Below are 7,662 nucleotides of genomic sequence, written 5' to 3'. Positions count from 1 at the left end.
CACACTGTGACAGAGGCTGTGCCAGCATCAAACCCCAGGAGTTTACACTTGAGTGTGTAACTGACATGGAAGATTTGGTTCCTGGAAAGCTGTTAAGAATTAGGTAGAAGGAGGGGCGCCTGGGTGGCTTAGTCGGTTAAGCGACCGTCTTTCGCTGAGGTCATGATCTCGCGGTTCGTGGGTTCGAGCCCCGCGTCGGGCTCTGTGCTGACTGCCAGCTCAGAGCCTGGAGCCTGTTTCAGTCTGTGACTCCCTCTCTCTCTGACCCTCCCCTGCTCACGCTGTCTCTCTCTCTCTCTCTCTCCTAGAAATAAATAAAAATAAAAAAAATTAAAAAAAAGAATTAGGTAGAAGGAGTGCTCACTTCGGCAGCACATATACTAAAATTGGAACGATACAGAGAAGATTAGCATGGTCCCTGCGCAAGGATAACACGCAAATTCTATCAGATAAAGGGTTAATATCCAAAATCTATAAGGAACTCACCAANGGTAGAAGGACAGGGCGCCTGGGTGGCTCAGTCAGTTAAATGTCTGACTTCGGCTCAGGACGTGATCTCACGGTTCCTGAGTCCGAGCCCCTTGCTGTCAACGCAGAGATCCTCTGACCCCCACTCTCCCTGCCCCTCCCCTGCTCGCTCTCATTTTCTCAAAAATAAATTTAAAAAAAATTGGATGGAAGGAGGCGTAAAATATAAAGTACAAACCTTTATCAGTGATTTTTAAATATTTACATTGATCACATCATTGATGAAGGAATACTTTTGGAACTTCTCTTAAAAAGAACTCTCCCAGCACCTGGGTGGCTCAGTTGGTTAAGCGTCTGACTTTGGCTCAGGTCATGATCTCATGGTTTGTGGGTTCAAGCCCCACGTCGGGCTCTGTGCTGACAGCTTGGAGCCTGCAGCCTGCTTCGGATTCTGTGTCTCCCTCTCTCTCTGCCCCTCCCCCACTCATGCTCTGTCTCTGTCTCTCAAAAATAAATAAACATGAAAAAAAAAACCTCCGAGGTAGTTCAAACTACACAGCAAATGAACTACCTTCTGACCATGTTTGCAGTTTGTTTTGTTTTTGGTCTTAAATGGTATGTGTTATTTAGGTCAGTATGCTCAGCAATCAGATTAGGTTGGAATGACTTTTGCATATTTCCAGAAATTAAATTCAGCTCCCAAAGATGAAAACGTGGCACTATTGAGGACAGTTAAAAATAAGCCCTGGGCGGGGGGCGCCTGGGTGGCTTAGTCGGTTAAGCATCCGACTTTTGCTTAGGTCATGATCTCACGGTTCGTGGGTTCGAGCCCCGCGTCGGGCTCTGTGCTGACTGCCAGCTCAGAGCCTGGAGCCTGTTTCAGAGTCTGTGACTCCCTCTCTCTCTGACCCTCCCCTGCTCGCGCTGTCTCTCTCTCTCTCTCTCCTAGAAATAAATAAAACATTAAAAAAAATTAAAAAAAAACGCCCTGGGGTGGTTTCCTAAGTGTATAAATTTACCAAAACTCACCAAGTGGTATACTGAAAAACGAGCACACATTTTGGGGGGAGTCTAAGTTACACTCCAGTAAAATTTAAAGAAAAGGTGACAAGGTCCTCAGCATAGTCACTGTGTGCTCAGATATCAGCATTGCTGATAGGGTCAGGTACACCCCGCAGGGGGCTGCCCGTGCAGAGGTGCCTAGTCTCAGTCACTGGGGGGGTGTGGTGGGGGGTCCTGTGTCCGCTCTCAGTGAGCCTGGGAGAGAGGTGGTGCCCCCACTGCAGAGCTCGATCCGCCCCCCCCCCACCTGCCCCAGATCAGAGACACAGAAGGCCATGTGCTAAGTGCGACTTCCTCCTCGGACCTGCCCGTTAGCCGCAGTGGGTGATGGGTACCCTCCGCCCCCCTCATCCTCTGCACTTCCTTCCAGAGGGGCTAGCCGTGCTCCGGCTGCCTGTCTGCTGAGGCTTCTGGAAAGGGTTGTGGAAACAACTCAGAACAGCTGTGTCCACTGAGCTGGGGGCATAAGTGAGCCCCAGGCCGGGCCAGCCTTGGCNGTGTGTGTGTGTGTGTGTGTGTGTGTGTGTGTGTACACACACGTATGTGTGCGTATATTCTAATGTACATTTAATATACATATGCATGTATATATAATATACATATTAATATATATACATAATATTCTAATTTTTCTTATTTATTTTTGAGAGAGAGAGAGAGTCCTAAGCAGGCTCCATGCTGTCACCACAGAGCACAACTCAGGATGTAATCCTATGAACCGTGAGATCATGACCTGAGCCAAAATCAAGAGTCAGACACTCAACCAACTGAGCCCCCCCCAGGCGCCCCATGGGCTATTGTTTTATTTACAAATTGTTTTTAAAGTTTTCTTATTTACTTTGAGAGAGACAGAGAGAGCGTGAGTGGGGGAGGGGCAGGGAGGGAGGGAGACCGTGAATCCAAAGCGGGCTGCCAGCCCCCAGCTGGACGAGGGGGTCGAACCCACAAAACCAGGAGATCATGAACTGAGCCGAAACCAACAGTCGGTCACTTAACCGACTGAGCCACCCAGGTGCCCCTATTGTTACATTTTTAAATTGTGGCTGTTGGGGCGCCTGGGTGGCTTAGTTGGTTAAGCGTCCGACTTTCGCTTAGGTCACGATCTCGTGGTTCGTGGGTTCGAGACCCGCGTCGGGCTCTGTGCTGACTGCCAGCTCAGAGCCTGGAGCCTGTTTCAGTCTGTGACTCCCTCTCTCTCTGACCCTCCCCTGCTCACGCTGTCTCACTCTCTCTCTCCTAGAAATAAATAAAAAATATTTAAAAAAAGAAATAAATTGTGGCTGTTATATATATGGCACATATACGGTTGCATATATGGTTACATATACGGTTTTAGATAGAAGGCTGAGGGTACCTGTTGGAACTTAATAGATTGTCCTGGGCTCCTCCTTCCATCCCCGTTGAGGGTTTATGGCTCCACCTTTCAGCATAATTCATTCCTTTTCTCCTTTATAGCTCTTGAAAGTTTAAGATGGGGATGTTGTGAGTGCTGGTATATTTTTCTAATACATACCTGCAAAATTAGACACAGACCGGAAACAGCGAGGAATCAACTTTGATGGAGGGTTTTACGCCCCGTTTTCCTATTAAAGATAGCTCCTCGTGTGCCTTTCTCAGACAGCCCGAGCGGGTGTGGCTTCACAATGCTGTGACAAGCGGAGACTGGGCTCCGATGTCCGCCCCCGAGTAAACCTTTGGTGTCAGTAGAAGCACATGTGTAAGCTATACGCGTTCTCACCTCCCACTCTCCCTCTCTCCTTTGCTCCTGGCAAACTCGAGTCAGAGACTGCAAAATGCGTTAATGGGGAGAGAGAAGACAGGAAGGGCGAATTGCTTTAAAGTCTGGCAAACGTTCTCTTTATGGGAGTGCTCTACATGGATGCCTGTTCCCTCTGCCGCATGATACCGCACTGCTTGCCACATCAGAGTAATTTGTATGTGCTTTCTAGGGCGGCCGATCCATTTAGCAAAAGTGCTTTGAGCCCACGCGGAGCAGGCTGTTGCTGCAGAGGAGGCCCATAGCATGAGGCTGACCTTACGCAGAAGGGGATGGTAATTTTGAATGGGCTTTCCCAGGTGAGGCTTGGGGGTTAGACAAAAAGGCTCAGCGGAAGGTGAGGTCGTAGATCCCAGTGTGAGCTGAGCCCTGGACCCTGGGGAATAAGTGAAGGCCTCGAGGAATGAAATGATTTGTCCAGGGTCTCCTGATGTTCGCCTGGAGGTTTTTCCGCTTAGACCATGCCTGCTGAATTCTTGATGCAATGTTTTACAATTTGGAGGAGGGGCGCCTGGGTGGCTCAGTCGGTTGAGCATCAGACTTCAGCTCAGGTCGTGATCTCACAGTTAGTGGGTTCGAACCCCGAGTCGGGTTCTGTGCTGACAGCCTGGAGCCTGCTTCGGATTCTGTGTCTCCCTCCCTTTTTGCCCCTCCTTCACTCATGCTTCTGTTTCTCTCTCTCAAAAAGTAAATAAGCATCAGAAAATATAATTTTTAATTTGGAAGAAAAGTAAAATTTTCATACCCTTAAAATTGGATTTATATGAAAATGCCATTTCCCAACATGCATACCATGANAGCATCAGAAAATATAATTTTTAATTTGGAAGAAAAGTAAAATTTTCATACCCTTAAAACTCATTGGATTTATATGAAAATGCCATTTCCCAACATGCATACCATGGAATTTTAGTCCTGTGAGATATTATTATGTATTCTCGATTTAAAAAATTCTGTCCAACTTTGGCTCAGGCCATAATCTCATGGCTTGTGGGTTCGAGCCCTGCATCAGGCTCTGTGCTGACAGCTTGGAGTCTGGAGCCTGCCTCAGATTCTGTGTCTCCCTCTCTCTCTGCCCCTCCCCTGCTGCACTCTGTTTTAAGAAAATAAATAAAATGTTTAAAACTTAAAAAAAAAAAACTAGATACAATCTTAGTCAGCCTTTTAAGAGAAGCTTGTGTGTAGTTCCTGAATTGTTCAGCTCTCCATGTTTCTAATTTAGTTCTACAGACAGATGAGTGGGTGAGTGTAGAGCCCTGAAGGCTTGTGGCATCACAGAGGAAAAGACAGCTCATGTGGCCACGACAATGTCTGTCCCTGGCTCACTGCGTGGCCTTCTGTATTCCAGGTCTTTCCTCTATAAACTGGGTACTGACGAAGAACTTTGAAAATAGAAAGCAAAAGGGACCCTAAACCCAACCTGGGGATAGTTAAGATATTGAGATATGAGCTATCCTTTCCTGGGTGGCTTAGTCGGTTAAGCGTCCGACTTTCACTTAGGTCATGATCTCGCGGTTCATGGGTTCGAGCCCCGCGTCGGGCTCTGTGCTGACTGCCAGCTCAGAGTCTGGAGCCTATTTCAGAGTCTGTGTCTCCCTCTCTCTCTGACCCTCCCCTGCTCACGCTGTCTCTCTCTCCTAGAAATAAATAAAAATATTAAAAAAAAATATTATGAGCTATCCTGTAATCTTCCCCCCAAACGTCTTCTGAAGATAACAGTTTTAAGCAGGGTTTGGCCCCCATTTTCTGTAATTACACAATCATCAGAGGCACAAAGATTCTGGAAAATGTTTCTTTTGCATGTGAATATTTTTGAAATTTAAAAGCACAAACAGGGACACCTGGCTGGCTCCATCAGAAGAGAGTGTGACTCTTGATTTTGGGGTCGTGGGTTCGGGTCCCATGCTGGGTGTAGAGATTACCAAAAATACACCAATAAGTAAACTTTAAAAAACACAAACAGGGGCGCCTGGGTGGCTGTGTCGGTTAAGTGTCCGACTTTCGCTTAGGTCATGATCTCGCGGTTCGTGGGTTCGAGCCCCATGTCGGGCTCTGTGCTGACTGCCAGCTCAGAGCCTGGAGCCTGTTTCAGAGTCTGTGTCTCCCTCTCTCTCTGACCCTCCCCAGCTCATGCTGTCTCTCTCTCTCTCTCCTAGAAATAAATAAAAATATTAAAAAAAAAAACCCACAAACATACGTCCCATATAGTTTGTCTGTAGTGCATGTCAGTGGAGTTAATGATTTTCCCTTTTATTTAGTATTTATTTAGTAATAATAAATATACATAATATAGAAAATAAGAATAATTAATAATAAATATTAATATTTACTCATTAATAAATATTTTGCATCTNTTCTTCAAGTAGCCTGAATAATACAAGTTAGATCCAGATCTAAACATTGTCAGAAACTCCTACCTGCAGAGAACATTTAGTAAGAGATGGTCAAAGATCATGGTTAAAATGATTTTTCTGGTGTTTGAAACTTTATCTTCTGGGTAGGAAAGGATACTTTGGCTTCTAAAGAGCAAAATACTAATCTAAAAAAAAAAAATATATATATATATAAATATCATTTGGTCATGTTTTCACAGATCTTTTATTATAAGTTATAATCCTTTGCCTTATAAGTTTAGTGAATGAAAGTAAAACGCCCTTTACTTGAGTGTGGGATGCTAAATACTGCATCTTCATTTCTCCTGGGTGATAGAAATGATAGAAGCTGAAATGGTTTATTTTGGTCCTTAAACGTATTTATAGCATGAGTGAAAACATTTCATGCAGTTCTGAGAGATAGGTACCAGAGGCCTCAAATTTACCCTAACAAAGTTGTTCTTTACGGTTTACACTAGTAGTTTCGAATAAGATTGGAAAGAGGTCATTTAAAATGATTTTGGGGCGCCCGGGTGGCTCAGTTGATTAAGCATCTGACTTTGGGTCAGGTCATGATCTCATCGTTCGTAGGTTTGAGCCCCACGTCAGGCTCTGTGCTGACAGCTCAGAGCCTGGAGCCTGCTTCAGATTCTCTGTCTCCCTCTCTCTCTGCCCCTCCATCTCCCCCTCAAAAATGAATAAATATTAAACAAATTTAAAAAATCAAATGGTTACATTTTGTTACACTTTGTTTAATTCAGACTTCCCATGACTCACCCTTTTCCCTAAAGCCGGATCGCCAGATCCTGGGACACCATGGTCCTGAGTCCCAGCGTGTGGGGCAGCATTAATTCCTGACCCAGCCGGTTTGCAGATCAATGATCAGAATGGCTGTGCTGGGTTCGCAGTATGTTCAGAGCAAATAATTTCAAGCTCTCTGTTTCTAAAGTTCCTGCTGGCTGGAACCTTCGGTGGTTTATTTTTTGTTGTTTCCAAGAGGAATTCGTAAAGCGTGAGAAATGGACATTCCCTGGGGGACTTCAGGCTGGAGGCAGCGTAGGAAGCCATCCCTCGAGGAGCATCATCGGTGGGGATCCCTGAAGCGCCCAGGTCCTCCGCGGAGCGCCAGGGGGACCCGGAGCCTTCAGGGCCCGTCCAGTGGGGAAGAAAGGAGAGTGACATACAGCGCGCTGGGGATTTTGTAATCATGGAGTGCGGGCTCAGTGGGAATAAACAGAGACGCTTTGCAGACAGAAAGGGGCATGAGGCGTTGAAGAGAACAATTGCGTTTTGTGAGCGCATGGTGACAGTGAAACCCCTGCGTGTCCCCCTTCTGAGGCCTGCCTCTGCCATCTCAGGAGCCAGGAGACCTTGGAAAGGAGAGGGGGACTGAGCAGAGGGAAAGCACCTGCTGCCTAAAGCCGGCACGGCCTGGGACCCGGGCTCATTTTCTTTCCTTGTAAAGTGAATTCCCCAAAGGGCTCCCACGCTTTCGCTCAGCAGAGCACCGGGAAAGACATTTAAAATGTATTCCATTGTCTTTCCAAGTGACAGAGTGGCCTCCCACAGCAGCACCGCAGCCGGTTTCCAAGTGACTCTGTGTAACCACGGGAGGGCGGCACCCCTTCTCCTCTTAAAGCGCGGAGATAATGAGAAAGAAGGAAACGAAAGAAGAAAAAGTGCTCCTTGCAAAGCGCTGACTATTATAGGCTCTCCACGCGCTGTGCATCCACCTGCTGAGGAAATCGTGGCTTTGACGGTGGAGGAACTTGGCGCCACGCAGTTCATTTGCAAGTTCAGGAGGCCGGAAGGATAGGAACTCGCCGATAACCGAGCTACCAGGCCAAGCGGGCAGTGTTCGCAGGCGTGCAACCTGCTTTAAACGTCTGGGAACTTCTTCTCTTCGCTGTCCGCCGCCCACCCCAGGGCAGTGATATCCCGCACCCCCTGGGCCCTGGATTGGCACTTCTAGGGCTACCTGGA

At 46.9% G+C, this 7,662-nt stretch overlaps 1 non-coding gene across 1 annotated transcript; it reads left to right on the top strand.

Moving 5' to 3' along the window:
- Window positions 1–356: 356 nt before the first annotated feature.
- LOC144226637 (U6 spliceosomal RNA) lies at window positions 357–464 on the top strand. The gene has a single exon (XR_013333709.1). It is a non-coding gene; the product is annotated as a U6 spliceosomal RNA (small nuclear RNA).
- Window positions 465–7,662: the final 7,198 nt, after the last annotated feature.

The sequence above is a fragment of the Crocuta crocuta genome, unplaced genomic scaffold, assembly GCF_008692635.1.
Source record: "Crocuta crocuta isolate KB4526 unplaced genomic scaffold, BGI_CrCroc_1.0 scaffold143, whole genome shotgun sequence".
NCBI classification, from domain to species: Eukaryota; Metazoa; Chordata; class Mammalia; order Carnivora; family Hyaenidae; genus Crocuta; species Crocuta crocuta.
The sequence above is the reverse complement of the archived record's forward strand: the minus strand, read 5'-3'. Positions and strand labels throughout refer to the sequence as shown.